This window comes from Peromyscus maniculatus, chromosome 18 (genome assembly GCF_049852395.1).
Source record: "Peromyscus maniculatus bairdii isolate BWxNUB_F1_BW_parent chromosome 18, HU_Pman_BW_mat_3.1, whole genome shotgun sequence".
Taxonomy (NCBI): Eukaryota; Metazoa; Chordata; class Mammalia; order Rodentia; family Cricetidae; genus Peromyscus; species Peromyscus maniculatus.
Genome location: NC_134869.1, coordinates 45367791 through 45387463, shown reverse-complemented (window position 1 = coordinate 45387463; position 19673 = coordinate 45367791). Strand labels below are relative to the sequence as shown.

Sequence of the window (19673 nt, the reverse complement as noted above, 5' to 3'; positions counted from 1 at the left end):
GGTAAACCCCTTTTCCTGTGATGTCCTAGAAAGGTATTTGAGTCTCCAGGAAAGAGGTAAGGATAAGATGCTGGCAGCTTCAGATGTTGTAATTAACTAGATTAATTGGCAATTTTGAGAAGCTCAATCACCTTACCATATTTAGCAGGCCTGCAAACAGAGATGTCAAAAGAAAACCGACATGCATTAAGGGACATCGGAACTGGCCATCACAGTACCTCCAACTTTAAACACTGGGCAGAATCTTCCAAGGGCCTCAGCAAATACACCTTAGATAAGACTGGATTACATTAATTCTGTACTCAAATCTCATTTATTCTTCACTGTGATGTTTCACAGGAACACAGAGGAACATTTTTGAGGGACTACTGTCTACAGATGAACAATAACAACACTCATCACATGAGCACTTTCATTGGACTTTCTTGGAAGGGAGGTTGTTATGTATCTCAGGCTGCTGGCTCTCAATTCCATGTGTGGCTGAGGGTGACCTTAAACTGCTGATTCTCCTGCCTCTGTTAGAATTACAGTCATGAGCCGTCATGCCTACTTTGTTCAGGTGTTTGTTTTTGTTTTGTTCTCTCTCTCTCTCTCTCTCTCTCTCTCTCTCTCTCTCTCTCTCTCTCTCTCTCTCTCTCTCTCTCTCTCTGTCTCTCTCTCCTGTAGAATGAACCCATGGCTTCATGCATGTTAGGAAGCCTTCTATCAACCATGTTATAGCTCCAGTTTTCTGTTTCCTAATTATGTTAGAAACTTTCATGTTTCACTTAGATGAAGTTATTTATAGTTTTTCTTTGTCATATCAAATGGTCAGTCTTATAACTCTGGTAGTTTGAGGCTACTAATACATACACAATAGGAGTTATCGAACACAAAAATCTGAAGCTCTGAGAACATATGGAATGGCCCACATGGCGACTAAATGATGGGCAGAATGGCAACTCACAGTGGAGACTGCCCCAGGCTGGACAAAGTCATGATTTAAAACTCTGTCAGTATGGTACTAAAATCCATGAAACTTCATCATCTTACTTTAAATGGTACACAACTACCAGAATTTTACATTTTTTGTTTTTTTAATTTTTGGAGCATGGCTACAGTAATTGGAACTGCAGAAAATGAAATTACAGATAATAGAAACTACAGCCTTTTCATGTCTGCTCATCTTTAACCTTGCATCAAAACTAAGTTAAGTCAAACTCACAGAGATCCGCCTGGCGAGGCCAGCCTGGGCTACCAAGTGAGTTCCAGGAAAGGCGCAAAGCTAACAGAGAAACCCTGTCTAGAAAAAAAAACAAAAACAAAAACAAAAAAAAAACAAACTAAGTTATGTCAAAAGCAAAGTTACCAAGCCAGGGCTAACATGAAACTGTGAGCCTAGTCTTTGCATACTTTAAATTTTTCTTTATCTTATGTGCAATTTATTACTAGATTAAATTGACAAAATAAGGTCTATCATTTTTAGTGTACAGCATGATGTTTTGGTAGAACTATACATTGTGGAATGGTTAAATCAAGTTACTTGACCTATCATTTGGCAAATAGCATTATGTTATGAGAACATCTAAACAGTTTTTTTTTCAGTTAAAAAAGAAAGTCTGTTGGAAGGAGATAAATAAGTAAAGATCACAAATGGCTGAAAGATGTTTAAGGAATTGTTCAACATCCTCAGTCATCAGGGAAATGAAAATCAAAATGACTCTGAAATACCATCTTACATCTGTCAGAATGACTAAGATCAAAAATACTGATGACAGCTTATGTTGGAGAGGATGCAGAGCAGGGGGACCAGTCCTCCACTGTTGGTGTGAGTGCAAACATATACAGACACTTTGGAAATCAGTATGGTGGTTTCTCAGATTATCAGGAATCAATCTACCTCAAGACCCAGCTATACTACTCTTGGGTGTGGTATTGTATTCCCCCAAATATTGTGCATGCTAATAAACTTATCTGGGGTCAGAGACAGAGCAGCCACAATATTAAACATAAAGGATAGGCAGTGGTAGCACACACCTTTAATCCTAGCATTCCAGAGGCAGAAATCCATGTGTTCAAGACAGGCATGGTGACTCATCATGCCTTGAATCCTAGAAAGCAAGCCTTTAATCCCAGGGAGTGGTGGTAGAAAGCAGAAAGGTATATAAGGCGTGAGGACCAGAAACTAGAAGCATTTGGCTGGTTAAGCATTTGGCCTGGTTAAGCATTTGGCCTGGTTAAGCTTTCAAGCTTTCGAGCAGCAGTTCAGCTGAGAGCCATTTGGGATGAGGACACAGAAGCATCCAGTCTGAGAATATCAGCTGAGAAGTTGGCCATGTGAGGTTAGCTGTGGCTTGTTCTGGTTCTCTGATCTTCCAGTGTTCACCCCAACACCTGGCTCAGGTTTGATTTTATTAATAAGAACTTTTAAGATTCATGCTACACTTGGGCATATACCCGAGGAATGCTTAATCATACCACAAGGAAACATGCTCAACTATGTTCATAGCATCTTTATTTGTAATAGCCAGAATCTGGAAACAACCTAGATGCCCCTCAACTGAAAATTTGATAAAGAAAATGTGGTACTTATACACAATGGAGTACTACTTAGCAGTAAAAAACAAAGATATCATGAAATTTGCAGGCAAATAGATGGAACTAGAAAATATCATCCTGAGTGAAGTAACCCAGACTCAGAAGGAAAAACATGGTATGTACTCACTCATAAGCAGATATTAGATGTAAGGCAAAGGATAACCAGACTACAGCTCACAGCTCCAGAGAAGCTAGCTAACAAGGAGAACCCTAAGAGGGATATATGGATTGCCATGGGAAGTGGAAATAGAAGAGATCTTCATGAGCAAACTGGGGGTGGGGGGGCAATGGAGGGTAGGGGATAGGGGGTGAGAATATAAGGGAATGGGATGGTTGAGCTGAAACAGAGACAGAGTGGGAGAGCAAGGAAAGAGATACCATGATACAGAGAGACATCATGGGAACAGGGAGAAACAAGAGTCCTAGGGAAGTTCCCAGGAATCCACAAGGATGACTCCACCTTAGACTACAAGCAATAGTGGAGAGGGTGCCTGAACCGGCCTACTCTGGTAATCAGATCAGTGAACACTTTAACTATCATCATAGAGCCTTCATCCAGTCACTGATGGAAGCAGATGCAGAGATTCACAGCCAAACAACAGGCTGAGCTCCAGGAGTCCAGTTGAAGAGAGAGAAGAGGGATTCTGTGAGCAAGGGGCATCAAGATCATGATGGGGAAACCTACAGAGACAAGCAAACCAAACTATTGGGAAATCATGAACTGTGGACCAAGAGCTGTGGAACCTCCACGAGACTGAACTAGGCCCTCTGCATAGGCGAGACAGTTGTTTAGTGTGACCTGCTTAAGGAGCCCCTGGCAATGGGATCAGGATCCATCCCTGGAGCATGAGTGGACTTTTGGGAGCCCAGTGCCTATCATGGGACAACTTACACAGCCTTGGTGCAAGGGGAGGGCCTTGGACCTGCCTGAATGGACCAGGCTCTGCTGACTCCCCATGGGAGATCTTGCCTTGGAGGAGGTGGGAATGGGGGGTGAATTGGGGGAAAAGGGGAGGGCAGGAGGGGGAGGAGAGGGGGACCTGTGGTTGGTATGTAAAATGAATAGAAAAATTCTTAATAATAAAGAAAAAAGTGGAGATCAGTGTGTCACCCCTTTCGATGTGAGAAACTCAAACCTTATTATATATTAAACCTATGTAGTGAGGTGTGGCAGACAAACAGAAGTGATGGTGTGCGTCGCAGTTAGTCCTCACTGTCCCCTTGACTGGACTCGGAATCACCATGAAAACACACTTCTGGGTGTGTCTGCGAGGGTGTTTCCAGAAGGGTGCACTGAGGACTGAGGATTACAGATGGGCCTCGCCATCACACGGGCTGCGGTCTAGGAATGAAACACAACGGGACACGGAGCTGAGCACCAGGCCTTTGTCCGTTGTTCCCCTGACAATGGGTACAACGTGACTCCTCCCTGCCGCCACGGCTTCCCGGAGATGACAGGCTGTCCTCTCAAAACCTCGAGCCGGAGTAAACCCTGCCTTCCTCACGTCGCTTCTGTGAGAGTTATTTTGTCACACACAACAGTGCAAACAGTAAAGCGTACAGTGCAAATGTTTGCACTAGCGAAATCCGCACCCACGTGATTGAAAAATGCTCCGAAGAGAGTTGTGCTACCACATGCAGTGCCAAACTCATGGGGAAGCAACAAGTACCAGAAACAGAAAAAGTCAAAGGACCGGCGCGACGCTAACAGGCAGTAATTTGAAACGTGATTTTCAGAATTAGAACACAATGCACACATCAGAGCACATAATAATGTGTCACCATTTAGGCAGGTGGCAGTTATACTTGGGTCTTAATTTCCTCATCCATAGAACGACAGGCTGAGAGGTCGCATTTTCTAAGGTTCTTTGGAGTTCCCTTTGCGTCAGTCTATCACACTGAACCATTCTTCTTCCGAAGACTTTCCTAGTGGGAAATATAAACTTCTTCCCTGATCCAAGAAACAGCACTACTATCCAAAACCAAATAATGAACATCTATAGAACCTGTGTGCAGTTTCCCCAAGATTCAAAGAACTGGTTTGAATGAGCAAAGTGCTTTTCAAAGAATCGTGGAAAGAATTGCATGATCCAAGCAGACACAGTCTGTCCTCGGCCATGAAGCCCACATGCTCCTGAGGCTAAGTCTTCCTTCTTAAACGAGTACTTTGAGTCCTGTTCCAGTCTCAAACCACAATTCAGTTCCCATAAAAAGCTATCACAGGGGATCCTCAGAGAATCTGGTAATCATGGGAGTAGTTTTCATTAATCAAGATCAAAATGGAGAAGTATATTTTTCATGCTATTTAAAAGAAAATGCTCCCATAAAACCGAGACAATTTGGCTCAATGCCACAAATCAATCACATGAAGCTATTTCTGAAGATAAAATGAAAACAACACCATGAATCCTATGTCTATATATTCAGTATTTGAAAGCACTGCAGTCTCCACTCACAAACTAGGTATTTTATACAGTTCTCTGTTTCTGAATAATTTATACACTATCAGAAACATGTACTGCACAACTGACAAATGACAATCATATCAATCATACCCTGTAAGATTGAGAAATTCATGTAAAATAGCATTTAAAAAATTGTCAAAACACTTGAGAGTTTGTATGTGAAACACATACAAACTTTATGATACCACATTGGTGGAGACTAGTAATTGCTAATATTCATACAAAGGATTCATAAAACCAGTGAACATAGTAGGGATTATTTTTTTTCACATTTTATGACATCCTCAAGATTTTAAGGTTTGTTACAATTATCATCTCTAAGGAAGTTCCACACCCATGTACCACTAAATTCCGAGCTCTAATCCTTGGCATTCAGAGTTTAAGGGCCACTAGAGATTGCATCAGGGCATTCTAAGAGAAGGAGGAGAGGTTTGACCCTCATGCCCTCTGCCTCACTCTGTGATGCTCTGATATCATGGCACATAGGATGGGTATCATCAGGTACCCTTACCTTGACCTAGTGCTTACCCACTTCTATTAGGAAATGAGTCATTATTGTAAGTCACCCAGTCTCAGGTCGGTTGTAACGAAGACACAGTTATACTGAGTGGAGCGCTGAACTGCATGAACACTGTTAACTCCCAGGATGTGTTACACTAGGGTGGGAATAGAAGAAGCAACAGGGGATCACAAAAATACCAGTAAACTGTTCCCTGAAAGAGAGACAAAGCACTACATCAAGATATATAGAATCAGAGAGAAATGAGAGTGAAAATGAAAAATCCATTTGGAAATTATACTTTTTTTTTTCATTTTACTAGCAAGGACAAAATTGGGGTAGCCTACATCTTAAATAAATAACCCTAAGGATAATGCAAAAATGGCTGAGGACAGAGGCTATGACAACCTGCTTAGATTCTCCTGCAGTCGCTGTCTAGGTTTTGCTCGCTGGTAGAGCTTTGGCGTCTTTCACAGTAGTGTTCTAGAAAAGAGAAGGCACTGAGGATTTCTCGGGGAAAAGCAGACAGAGGGCAGATCTGAGCACCATCAAGGAATTAGGACCATACCAACCCTTGGGAAATGGATACTAAAGAGCCGTGGGAAACAGGGGCTAAACAGATGACAGACATTTGAAGTTAGGGCCTCAGTGAAATCTTTCATTAAGACAGGGAGTGTAGAAGAGGACACATTTAACCTAGAGTGAGTTCCAAGGAGTAGCAACTTTTACAAGTAACCACTGGCTTTAATAATGAGCGTTTAAACAGAGACTTCACTAAGGTCATCCCCCCAAATCCATGCTATGTGGCCCCAGATATTTCCAGCATGGATGTTAGAATTTCCAACAGAGCCAGGGTCTGTAGACTAATGATCTGCTAGACCTATCAACTTCCACATAATTTCTAAATTTATGCTTTTAGTAGAAATTACACTGTAGTTAAGAAAACAAAAAGCAGAGTTTCTTAAAATCGAAGATTCCACTGAAAATTCAAATGATGAAAAAAATCACAATCTTTTATTAGATACTTCTGCCATGAGGAAAATGCAAATTACATATGTAAATCTGTATAGTACTTGTCTAGCATGCACAGAACCCTACATGTGATCTCCTTCTACACCATGTAAATTGGACATAATAGCACATACACTAGTAACTTTAACACCTGGGAGTAGAAACATGAAAGTCAGAAGTTCAAGATCATCCTTGAGTGTACAGTGAGTTAAAGGCCAGTCTTGACCACATATGACCCTCGCTAAAATAAAGATGGTAAGAAAGAAAGAAAGGAAGGAAAGAAAGGAGAGAGAGAAGGATATGGAAAGGGAGAAAAGGAGAGGGGGTAGGAAGGGGAAGAACACAGCAGTAAGTTAATGTGGCATGTTTTATTTCTTAAATTTTCAAAATATTATTATAATCCAAAGCACTCTCAAGGAGAAAAAGAAAAGTGATTTCTTGTGTCTTTGCTTTACAGAAATTATAATTTCGGTTAGTAAGAGTTGTGCCTAATTGTCTATAATTTTCTTAAAGTACATTAATGGACTTGGATAAATTAACAAAACTCTATAGCTGCTAAGTAGCCTTCATATGAGTAATACCTTACTGTTAATATAATAAAAAAATCAGGAGTTACTTGACACTTTTTTAAATAGGAAAGAAAGAAAATTATGTCACTATACTATAAAACAACTGAAACTGTGCTTTTTTTTCCAAACAGAAATCTAATTTAAAAACATTAGTTTATTCAAACTGCACATGTCCTCAATAAAAAAGAAATTTAAGTTTTTTCATTCAATTACTGAAAGAGCATAGTAAAATGCTTTTAAAATGAAGCAAATTGTTTTTACCCAGAAGCATAATCAATCAGAACCAAACTGCCAGTCCTTAGTCACTGAGACCATCCATCTGCACAGCGCTTCTGCTGTCAGCTTGAGGTTCGAGGCTTAATCATTTCAGGAACAAGAAAGCCGTGAGTCATCGTTTGCCCAAGAGACACCCGGGTACACATATTCATACCATTGCCTTCATAAATTTCTTGACAATTTGCCTGAAGGTCAATCAGCAATGAAATCATAGAAATCATAGGTTTGGAACAATATATGGGGAGAAGGTTTTAATGAATATTTACCTTGCATTGTAATTTAATTTTATGTACATATGCAGTAGTAAATATGATTCAGAATGCAAATTTAGTAAAGTATGTAATGATCTTAAGATGCATTTAATAAATGCGAGAATTAGAAAGAACCAAGGAAACCTCAGAACTCCTGACCCCAAGTTATGTATTTTGTATAGGGTTAAATTTCACTCATTAGTATGTATCAAATAAAGTATCATTTGTTAATCTACAAAGGCTACTCAAATGCCATTGCATCATGGATTCTGTTTATTCAGACTATGGTGCAATTATGGCTGATTGGAAAACAGGCCATGAATTTCCCTCTCTTACATCTGCCTCTTGAAATAGCTCCATTTGCTTTTATATTTACTCTAGGGTTTGGCCATGTGATTTCTTTTATTAGCTTACTCAAGCTGTGGTAACATAGTTCAACAGACTGTGTGGCTTCAACAATGCAAACTGATTTTCTCCCAGATCCAGTAGCTGGAGGCCTAGGTCAGGTTTTCAGTGTGGAAGGGTTCTGGTGGGGGATGTCTCCCAGTGGGATCATCTGTTTGCCATGGCTCAAGAAAGGACTGATGGAGATCAAGACCTCAAGAGTCCTTATGAGAACACTAATGTCACCAGACCAGAGTCTCCCTTCATGACTCAATTACCTTTCAACAGCTCCATCTTCAAATACCATCACTTAGGGCAATATAGATGGTTACACAAATTTGGAGAACATGAATATTCTAACACTGTAGCCAATGAATGAGTCAGTAGTAGATAGACATGAATCATGTAGCCCTTTGAGAAGAATTGTATGGTTGAGCCTGTTTTCACTTACCAGGCATCAAAGGTATATTCTGATTCTTCTCTCTCTCTCTCTCTCTCTCTCTCTCTCTCTCTCTCTCTCTCTCTCTCTCTCTCTCACACACACACACACACACACACACACACACACACACACACACACACAAAACCCCCACTAAGGAACCTCAGCTCATCTACTGAATCATGAAAGATATGAGGCTGGTTCCACAGTCATCCTTGATGACCCAGGCACGTTAAGGTACAGGCAAGTAATCCTGAAAAGATCAGCATTCCACTCTCTGAGAGAAGTATAACTTACTATTTCTGGGCCTTCCCAGCCCTCTCAAGTACTTGAGTTCTTTTTGGTCCCATCACATGCAAGTTTGGTTTAGGATATCTTGAAGTCATATCATTCTTTGTCAAACATGACCCCTCTGTGGGCTGCTGAATTGCCCTCCAGACACTAACTAATTGATTCCTTGCCTAAGTTCTAATGTTTCAGTAACAGGAACACAGGTTCCTGGTGTCGTTTCCGCCATTATTCTCTTCTTTCTAGCCTTTGCACACAGTGTCTCTCACTGTAGAGAACAATAACAAGACACGTGACTTTACCTTCCCCAAGCAGACCTATCAGCAGTGGAGATAACCTTGGTGCCCTGACACCAAGTATCAACACAGTTCAGAATAACTGCTGGTCTCACTCGCTGACTACATCACTCAAATGTCAACACCAGTTCGTATATAATCTGAGCTCCTTGTGCCCGGTGATCTGAGTGATCGGTCACCTTGGAGAGTTCTCTTGCTGAAGTTCTGCCACGGAAAAGAAGCCTCGATTCTACCATTTCATCCACAAGACTTATAAAATCAGCCCTCGTGGAAGGAGTTGGGTCGGTCGTACTAAACTCACAGTCATGGAAGGAGCCGGGGCCCATGTCTTCACTCCATGCATAGTTGCTTGGGAGATAACAACAGATACGCAAAAAGGTGTTATAGGCCTCAAGAGCAGCTTATCTCCGCTTGAGCTGACTGTACCATCAGAAAGAGAAAATGGCTTTAGTGGCTTCTGTCTTAGTTCTGTAATGTAAATATTATACTTCGGTGCACAGGAAAAAAGTTAGCTCAGTATATAAGGTGAGTGTTTCATGGTCTGAGAAAAATGACATGAGGGCATAATTTTCTTATCAAACTGGTTGAGCAAAGCTGGTCTATAATAACGCCTGTATAGAATAGTGTAACTACACAGCCAAGTTGATCATGATTCCATTGGCTTAACCTGAAATGATGAAATGATTTACTAAGATGACAAGATGAGAGAAAAAAAAAAAAAAACACCCAACAGGAATGTCTCCTAAGGTTCTTGTGAGAGGGGTGATGTTCTTCATGGATACAGTGGCTCCCTCTTCTAGTTACTTATTAGTGGTGCCCAACAAAGATTACAACCAAGTCCAGTAGAGCTTAAAGTCAGTCACTTGGAGAGATTGGCACACAAAGTGCACATATAACTTCTTTTTTATAAAAAATATTTTATTGGGTGTGTAAGAAATAAGCTTTGTGATTTTTCCATTATCTTTGTCCATTTCCTCTTGGCTTTTATGAGAAAGATATTCAATGTGCCTATGGCTTTTAGAATATACTAAGGAGGAAAAAATGAATAAATTACATACCAATGCAAATTATTTTATTGCTAACAAACACTAGATGTACTGGGGATTACAAGTGAAAGAACTTACATTCACTAGTCTTATGGTTTAGATATTAAGTTCCCCAATATTTTATATATGGAAAGCTTAGTTTCAAGGTCAAGAGGCTAAGAGTAGGTGGTGGGGATGTGGGAGACCCAACCTCGTAGAACATTAAAATACTGTGAGCATCTTAAAGACACTGGGATCCAGCCATTTCCTTTCATTCTCTCTTCTCTCCCTCTCCCTCTGGCCCCCTTGCCTGACTGGCCCTCCCCATTTTCTGCTGCCTTGAGACAACAGAGTTTTCTCCACAATGCATCCTGCCATAATTTTCTGTTTCAGCTGAAGCCAAAGTCATAGCACCAAAAAATACATGAAATTAAACTTGTTAAGCCATGAGTAAAGCAAAATCTCTCATTTTGTGAATAGTTTATGTCAGTGGCATAACCGGCGGTGTGCATGGCCTATAAATGATACACTACATCAATGACATAGTACTGAAGCGGGCCCAGTATGGCGGGATTCTCAGATCCAGTATTCATTCTGTATATTTCGATGACACGCATTAGAGTGCACTTTTGAACTAGCCTCAAGAAATAACTAAATCTACCTGCCAATTACTGTCAGAGAGAACAGCTCGACACTCATTTTGCCAATACAAACTCATCTGTTTTGGCAAATGTCCTTCTACACTCAGAAGCAAAATGATAAAATTTCTGTCCAACACATGGGCTTCGTTGTATGTGGGAATGTCAACCAGCAAAGCCACTCAGATGGTCTCTTACACTGTTCCACGTCCTGAATCTTCTAAGAGTCTTGTAAGTTTTAAGAAAAGGGCGATAAAGAAGAGGAAGTTTTGCCTGAAACATATCTCAAGTCAGATCAAGTCTTTTATGTTTTATGATATAGAGCTCCATGGCTTCATTAAATGTTTGGTTCAAATGACGGAATCAATCCAAAGACAATTAGCTGAATTCAAATTCTCAGGCTGTTGCAAAGCATGAAAGCAGAATCATCTTTATAGAGCTGTGATACACCCGTCCATCTAGGGAAAATACAAATATGGTTCTTTGACTTTTATATAAGGATATCATTTTGTCAAACCCCACAATGAGAATTCAAATCAACTACATCCAATAGAAACACAGAAAACTGTGGTGCTGACCACTGTAGATTCATTCTATTTAGGTTTAGTCAAAAATCAGCCACCAGATCGTGAAAGTCTATACATTTGCATTTACATTTGGTGCTAACTCCTCTGCTGTAAGCAAAATCAAAGCTGAACAGAGAAAACCAAATTAAGTACTGATGGACATTTCTACTGCCCTGACACAGAACAGAAGCAGTGTTGTGAAACCGCGATCTGCTGGAGCCTGGAGGCTGTCAGTGAAGCTCACATCCAAACAGCAGAAGGAGGTTAACTGCTCCGTGAAGATGGAAGATTAGAAAGACTGCTACTGGTACGAGCCCGGTACCCACCTGCCCTTGCTTTCCAAGTCCTCAAGTCCTCCTGAAGGTCACAAACACACAGGACAATTAACAAAACAAAACAAAAACAAACAGTTCAGCCAAGAGGACATGGGCAGGGCTGCACATGGAAATCAGAATGATGCCTGGATTTCCACAGCTCCAAACTAGTACATGACCTAGTACATGTGACCTCTCTCTTAAGATAAAAGAAAAAAAAAGAGCCTATGACTCAAAACTTTGAATAACCTACAACCACTCATTTCTCTCCAGATGTGCACATCTGCACCGAAGAACTGCTTCTGGCACAACTTACACAGTATAGAAAAACACAAACACTTCACAGGGGGCTGGCTGTACAGAGACACTGAGAAGGTCCAACTACTCATGAAGTGGATTTCTTTTATTTAATTATTATTATTATTTTCCTTTGTATAGGAATAAAATGGATGAGCCCGAGTATCCTGAGTCAGTCACAGAATCTAGCCAAAGCTGGGCTGAGTTATTCTCTCACCCACTTAGAACTGTTATTATGTAACAACTTAAAATTAGTGAGTAACAAAGAGTATTGGATTAGTGAAGGACAATCAACTGGCAGTGTGAAAGGACCCCTCAATGACCCCTCCACGTGGAAGAACAGAACAGAAGTGCCTCCCCAAAGTAAAAGTAGATAGATGGAACCCACCAGCCCACTTGATAGTGTGCAGCTGAGGGAGATGAAATCAGGTCAATAAAGACACACCTGCCTGCCAGTGTTTACTGTAGCATGTGTACAGTATTATTTAGTCAGGCCACGGGAAACAATGAAATCCTGCCTTTTGCGTTAAGCTCAGTGACGTAACCAAGGAAGGAACATATGCCTTGCACCCCCACTTGCCTTTGCAAGTTAAAAATCATGAACCTGAGTGTAGAATCATGGTTCCCAGGAATCAAATAAGGTGTGGAGGTGGAGGGACTAGAAGGCAGGGTGGGAAAAGACACTGGAATCCACTAATGTGTATAATTAATGTTTTAATAAAAAATAAAAGTGATATATAATTAGAGCTGGAAGGATATTTTAGTCAGTCAGGCAATTGCCATGTAAGTTTGAAGACCAAAAATCCATTGGGAGTGGTAAAATGTGCTTATAGCAAGAACACCAGGTGTGAAAAGGCCTCTTTTGGGTTGTTGGTCAGAGGAGTCCAAGAGATTCCAAAAATATCACAAGTGATTCCTATTGCCCTTTGCTGGCCCTCAAAGGTATAAGAGAAATCCTTAATGCTGAAAAGACACTATGCAACTTAGATGCAGAGCCCAGAGGCCTTCGAGCTAGAACTAATCCTACCAGCTTTCTCCCTGAAGAAAGCTACTAGCTTTTGTGGTACCACAAGGCACCATGCAAGATTCCAAAGGTGGTGAAGTAATGAACAGTTCCATCCAGATGTGACACACAGGAACCACCACTGCTTGCATGGCACAATAACCTTAAGAGTGCATCAGTGGCATACACTTTGGCACTAACTGACAGCTCTCTAATTAGTCTTAAGACCTCTTCAACAAGAGAGAATTCATGCCTGGTCCTGGAAACCTAGTCACCTCTCTGGGCTGGTGAAGTCATGCATCTTAGAGGAAAACATACAATGGCTATGTTAATAGTCAGCATAATCCCTAATTAAATAGAACTATTTTTCCTTAGACCCACACAGAGTAGTCCTCATCACCCAACAAGGAAATTCCTCTTTGGAACAGGGGACCATTGCTGACAACTACAACCAACTAACATGAAGAGTTGTGGGGACCAGTTCCAACTGATACATCACCAACACAGCTCCCATACCTAAGGCTCAGGGTTGATTGGAAACTAGGAGTCAGAAGCATTTACTGTTGAGAGTACGTCTTCTAGTGATGTCAGAAGTGACAGGGATAAAGTCTCACCAACATGGCTTCCTGAACAGGAACTGAACACAGATGACACCAATAGAAATGATAATGTGTACAGAGGGAAAGCTCAAGAGGTCTCAGCCCAAGACAAAGAATGACAGGCAGCTTAGGAATACTGGGGATGGGAGATTTAGACTTCCTAGGAAAGCACACACCTACAGGTTATCCAGTACCAAACTGTCAGCCCTGAAAACTTAGATACAAGTTACATTATACAGATTGAGCAGGTTGTATTTATGTATTTAGGAAGAGAGAGAGAGAGAGAGAGAGAGAGAGAGAGAGAGAGTATGCAACAACAATTAAAAAATAAAGCCATGAATTTGAAAAAGAACAAGAAGGGATATACGGGAAATTTTAAAGAGAAGAGAAAATGATGCAATTCTATAATACTGTAACCTCAAAAATCTTAAAGACAGTAGATGTATCACACAAAACTCTCAAAAAATGAAATAAATAAGAACAAAATAAAACATTCAAGGAAACGTGTAAATTTAAAATTCAAAACAGATAGTAAAGAATATAAGAAAAGAGGCATAAAGGACCATCTTGTCTGAGGACCTGGCATCCCTTGAACTGCACATATGGATGTCAGATGTTTGAAATTCTTCCAGTCATCAGGAAAACTGCCAGCCTGCCCTGAAAGCAACAAAAACAAAGAACAAACAAACAACCACCTGAAAGAAGAACTCTGAGGGTAGACCTGTGGCTGCGCTCCCAGACACAGGGGGTAGAACTATGGCTGCCCTTCCAGACACAGGGCCTTCTTGTTTGGAGAGAGAAGAACCACACCCAGGGATGAGGGGGCAGAGGTGACTCCAAGGATGGAAGAAACAGGGCTGAAGGGCCATGGAGCTCGGGCCAGAACTGAGCAAGGCTGGAGACTCTGGACTGAGGTCCACATCGCCTGTGGCAGGCTCAGGAGACAGTGTGCCATGCATGTGCATAACTGTTAGATTTTTGTTCTCCTGGGCTGTAAGCTTCTTCTACACTAGTGAAACCTTTCTTTCTTCCTTTTTTTTCCTTCCTTCCTTTCAACTTCCTCTTTTTTGGAATAAATGTCTTGCCTTTCTCTCCCCTGATCTTAGCCTGGAATTCACGACACTGGTTTCCAAGGTTTCAGAGGTCCACAGGGGAGAAGAATTTTATTCTGGAACTTGGGCTCTACTCCATGTCTCTCCATTTATTTTTGTAGGATGTAGACTACGAGTTGATGTTAAAAGGGCTAGTATTTGAGACGCTGGGATCTAGTGAATGTATCTGGGGACGGGCAGGATCAAGGTCAGAGAATCTCCTGATTAGATTACATTCCTAAAAAGCAGGAATTCCTCTATAGTGTGTCAGGATTTGGAAACAACGTATGCTGGTCAACTTTCTATTTCAAAACCAACTCAATCATCAACTTACAAAGGCAGGACACATATTTTGCCTAATAGTTTGGATAATGTAGACCACGATCAGTCTGCCCTGTCCTTGAGCTTGTGACTGCGCATCACATATAGGAGAACAAAACCACTCACTTCCTGGCTGGAGAGGTAAAGTCAGGAAGAGGAGGGGCTTGTATCTTACTATCTCCTTAAGGGCATGTCTACCATAACCAAACTTGTCCCACTAACCCACACCTCCTGGAGCTTCCACTGCCAAGCAAGAAACAAGCTTCTAACACACAGGGCTCCGAGGGATATTCTACATGCAAATTCTAGCACAAGGCTGCTGCAGATGTGCCTGCTTTAAACACGTGGTCTGGTTGCTTGCCATCATGAGGGGTGTCCTTATAAGAAGGCAACCCTGGAATATGGGGGGAGCGTCATGTGAAGACTGAGGTATATATACTGGCATGACAGGGCCGTGAGTCAAGCAAAGCCTAGGTCAGGTCAGAACTGGAGGAGACAAGAACATACAGCCCAGCCTACCATCACCTCCTTTCACACCGCCAGCCTCCAAAATGGAATGAGAAGAGTTTTCAGAGGGTCTAAGCCACCCACCTGATGCAGCTTTGTTCGGGCAGACCTAGGAATGCCAAGAAGGCTGCATCGCATACCAGGTCCAAGGCTCTGTAATTGGCCTGCTTGGCAGGCTGCATCAAGAAAGACAAGCTTGCCAACTGCTAGAGCCCCGACTCTTGGAGCTCATGTAATGGGGGTTCTCACAGGTCATGTGATTCACCTATGATCTAAGAAGTCAGTGGGTGAAAGCCAGGTTCTCTAACTCCTGCATTCTCCGTGGCATTGATGCCCAATTGCTTTTTTGTTTTGTTTTGTTTTGAAGAGAATCTGAAATCTTATGTGTCTCCGTGTTATTTAATGTCTATGAGAACCTTGACAGACGTCAACAGTGCATAATTCAGTTTATCCATGTCTAATCAACGGGCTAAAGAAACAGAGATAAGCTTTTTGATGGTCACGTGATGTGTAAACTTGTGATGGAAAACTGAGCAGGAAATGACAAAAGGCACAGTGCATCAGAGTAGACACGAGTTACGTGCTAATTGAAGAGTATACTACAACTATAAGAAGAAATGTGAATATATCCAACTCAAAAGAAAGAACAACAACAAAAACAACAACCACAACAAAAGCAACCTAACTTCAGGCTGGGGAGATGTCTAGGTGAAAAAGAATGCGTGATCTGCAAACGTGAAAACCTGCTATGGAATCCCCAGCATTCATATTTAAAATCAGGTATGGCTGTGTGCCTGTAACCTTGGTATTGGAAGGTAGAGACAGGGGGATTCCAGGAGAATGTTGTCCAGCCAGCTTAGTCAAAATGGCCAACTTCTGGTTCAGTGAGAGACTGTGTCTCTCAATAAGACACATGGAGATCAAGGGAGAAAGCACTCTACACACCTGTCATTGCCTCTGCACACATGAACATGAATGTGTACCTGAGCACCCGCAAGCATGCTGCAAACATTCCACACCACACACAAATGTGTGGGCATGCACACACACAGACATACACAGAGACACAGACACACAGACAGACACAGAGACACAAATACACAAAGAGACACTAACTCACACACAGATACACACACAGTTTTAGTCATTAGAACCTAAAATATTTTACAGTATCATGGCAAATAATCACTCTATCTTCAGATTATATGTGGATCACTTCAAACTTTGAATATTCATCTATTACTATTACTGTATACTTTCATTTTAACACTAACTTAAATTTCCTTAATTAAGGAAACTTCAGCCACTTGAAAACTTATAAATTGCAAACTTCTCTAGGTTGTTTTTGTGTGCATCAAAATGACTGGCGATATTCTTATCTTTAAGTCTGAGAAACTCCTTTTGTATGGGGAACTTAAATAAACCTAAGCAAATAGACAAGATCCAGTTTTCCAAGTCAAACTGATAAAGGTTTATAAGGCCAAAGGTGAACCAGAAAACATCACTGGCCCCCTGCTCTTTAACTGCGCATGCTTTGCCAGCTCGGCTCCAAACTGGAAACTGGCTAGGGAATAACGCATGATTTCCCTTTCAAAACCAGCGTGAGTGTAGACTAATAAACCATCAACTCAACTTGTCACCCATGAATAGAGGCCTTGTTTTAGTTCCAGCATTGTCCATAACATGGCTATGTCCCCTCTCTGGACCCTGTTCCTGGCGTATAAAATGGATGTTTGTTTGTATTCCTACCAGCTCTAAATTTCAATTGCAAAATCATCGTTCATTGTCTGACATTGAATTTCAGCTGAGGAAAAATACAAACGGAAGACTACATATGTAGCATCACAGAAATATCTAGCTGCTGATGCTATTCAAAGCTCATGTGGTTTGAGTCTAAATCCAACCAACACAAATTTTCTTGGCTTTAGATATTTGTCGAATAAAGATACCAAGTGGGCAGACACTTCAGAAACAAAAACTCTCTGAATTTGTCTAACATGTTCTCCTGTGACTGAGCAACTGTGCCCTCAATGAAGAACACTTAATGCAGAATAACTGATTCTGAAGGTCACAGAGTGTACACTGTCATCTTCAGCAGCTAGCTTTAAGCGTGAAAATTTATTGGGCAAGGTCTTTAGTCACAACAATACTTTGCAGAAGTACTACCCGAAATAGAAATCACCTCCTCTCTTCCATCATACCAACCAAACATTTAGGAGCCAACTTACCTCACCTACATACTCAAACCAACAGAGTTCATTTTACTATTTTTCAGCCAAGCACACATACTTATAAGATGCAACAACTTATATAGGAAAAAAAGGCACTTTATTGGTAGATAACATAAGGTACAAATAGAATTTTAGTGAGTAAAGAATCACATTTATTTTCAAAAATTCGGTACTGATGATTTAAAACCTTTCCTCCAAACCAAAACTTGGCAGGCTACATAATGTGAGGTAGTCTCTTAAATAATTATGGTTAGTTTATCTTTCAGCCAAGAGGGCTAAGAACAATAATAACTTTTATAGAACATTTAAAAATTCTCTTTGCTACCCCAAGCACACAATCTCTCATTAACCTCAATTCAGTCCACTTTAGAAATCAAGTACTTTTCCATGAGTTTTAACTCGACTTTCAATAATCTTAAAACATGAAAAAGAATGAAAAGAACAAAAAGAGACATGCCTATAATCTACCAGAGCCAACATGAGCACAGTTTGTAGAAATTTAAAGTTACCTGGAGAGAGAGGAAAAAGCTGCATTAGCCGCTTGTTGGGGACTCAGACCTCAGAACACAAGCGATTGATGATTAACTTTTAGCCAGAAGCAAACTTGCACACAGCTCTCCAGAGGCCACGTCTCCGCTTCCCTTCCCTTCTCTCCTCTCAAATAGGGGAAAGGCAGCTCCCTCTCTCTTCTTGAAGAACTTGCTATGACATGCACAATTAGTTCATACTTCACACAGTGGAACATAGACTGGGCTTAAATTATATCCAGGGTCAAAGAAGGTGACCTGTCTGGCACTTTGAATTGCTACATTTAATCTTCTGATTCTCCTCTGTTGTTGAAGTGAACACATTTTCAAGGGTACTTTTTTTCATCATGTAATTTGATACCATGTCTGGAAGACACAGCAGAAACCCTGTACAATGTGCAATGCTGTGTCTGTGAATCTTAAGTGAATCTGAATACTGAATACTGAAGACAGCATTATGAACAATACTGATGAGGTCAAGGTCAAAGAGTTTCATTTTGTTGCCTAAAGTAGTCTTCAGGTAGCTTTCCTAGGTTGCTCTCCACCCTTGTCTTATATTAAGGCATGGCCTCTCAGTGACTTTGAAGTCATAGATTTAGCTAGACTAAGGTGGCCACTTAGCCTCAGCAACTGTCCTGGCTCCACCTCCTCCAGGCTGTGGTGACAGAGGCATGCTGTCACTCTTGGCTTTTTACATTGGTGCTGGGGACACAGGCAGCAGGCACTTCACTGACAGCCTTCTTCTCTGCAGCACTGAGGTATTTTGCCAAATAATTTGCATTCACCACTCATTCTCTAAATAATATAAGATAGGTGCTACATAAACATTTTAAGTATGGGGACACTGAGGTGTAGAGTTTCAGTTACTTATGTAAGGTCCTAAAGCTTAGGAATATTGGGTTTTGGATTCCTTCTCTAGTTTTTCATGGATCTAAGGACCATATTCCTCTCTACTAAACAGCAGACTAATGTCTCCACAGTCAGTAGGATCATAAATGCTAATGGTGAACTTGACAAATCCTGGAATCACCCGGGAAGATGGGAACGTGGGCAAGCATGTGTGATTATCTTGATTACATTTATTGTTGGAGGAAGGCTAATCTTAACACAGGTTGGGATCTCTCATGTCCTAGGAAGAGGGTCCTTGGTGGGGGAAAATGACTGGAGTGCCAACATGCATGCATTCCTTCATCTCTGCCTCTTACTGGGGGCAGATATTATGTACACCGCTCCCTCAAGCCCCTGCCTCTGTGACTTCCCACAATGGCGGGGAGCCAGAACTACAAGCAGAAATGAAATCTTTCTCCCTCAAGTTGTTCTGGTCAGAGTATTTTATCACAATAACAGTCAAAGAAATAAGACAAGACTCATGGTTTCCAAAGGGAAAGATTCAGATCTCTAGAACAGAGCACACCAGATACCAGCAAGTTGCAAAATATGCTTCCCAAAGATTTTAATAATGTGTATAATAGTTATAATGACCAAGTAACAAAGACAAT

General features: G+C 41.1%; 1 protein-coding gene across 9 annotated transcripts in view; it reads right to left on the bottom strand.

Annotated features, from left to right (window-relative positions):
• Slc16a7 (solute carrier family 16 member 7) overlaps nt 1-19673 on the bottom strand; it is a 162524-nt gene that overhangs the window by 83503 nt on the left and 59348 nt on the right. The window contains exon 1 of one of the 9 annotated variants that reach the window (XM_006973327.4): nt 18157-18598. The exons of 7 other annotated variants lie outside the window; for them this stretch is intronic. The gene's annotated coding sequence lies outside the window, so the exon portion shown is untranslated. Of the gene's footprint in view, nt 1-13414; nt 13440-18156; nt 18599-19673 lie in introns of those variants that run through there. One more of the 9 variants, XM_076554147.1, reaches the window with a different exon arrangement.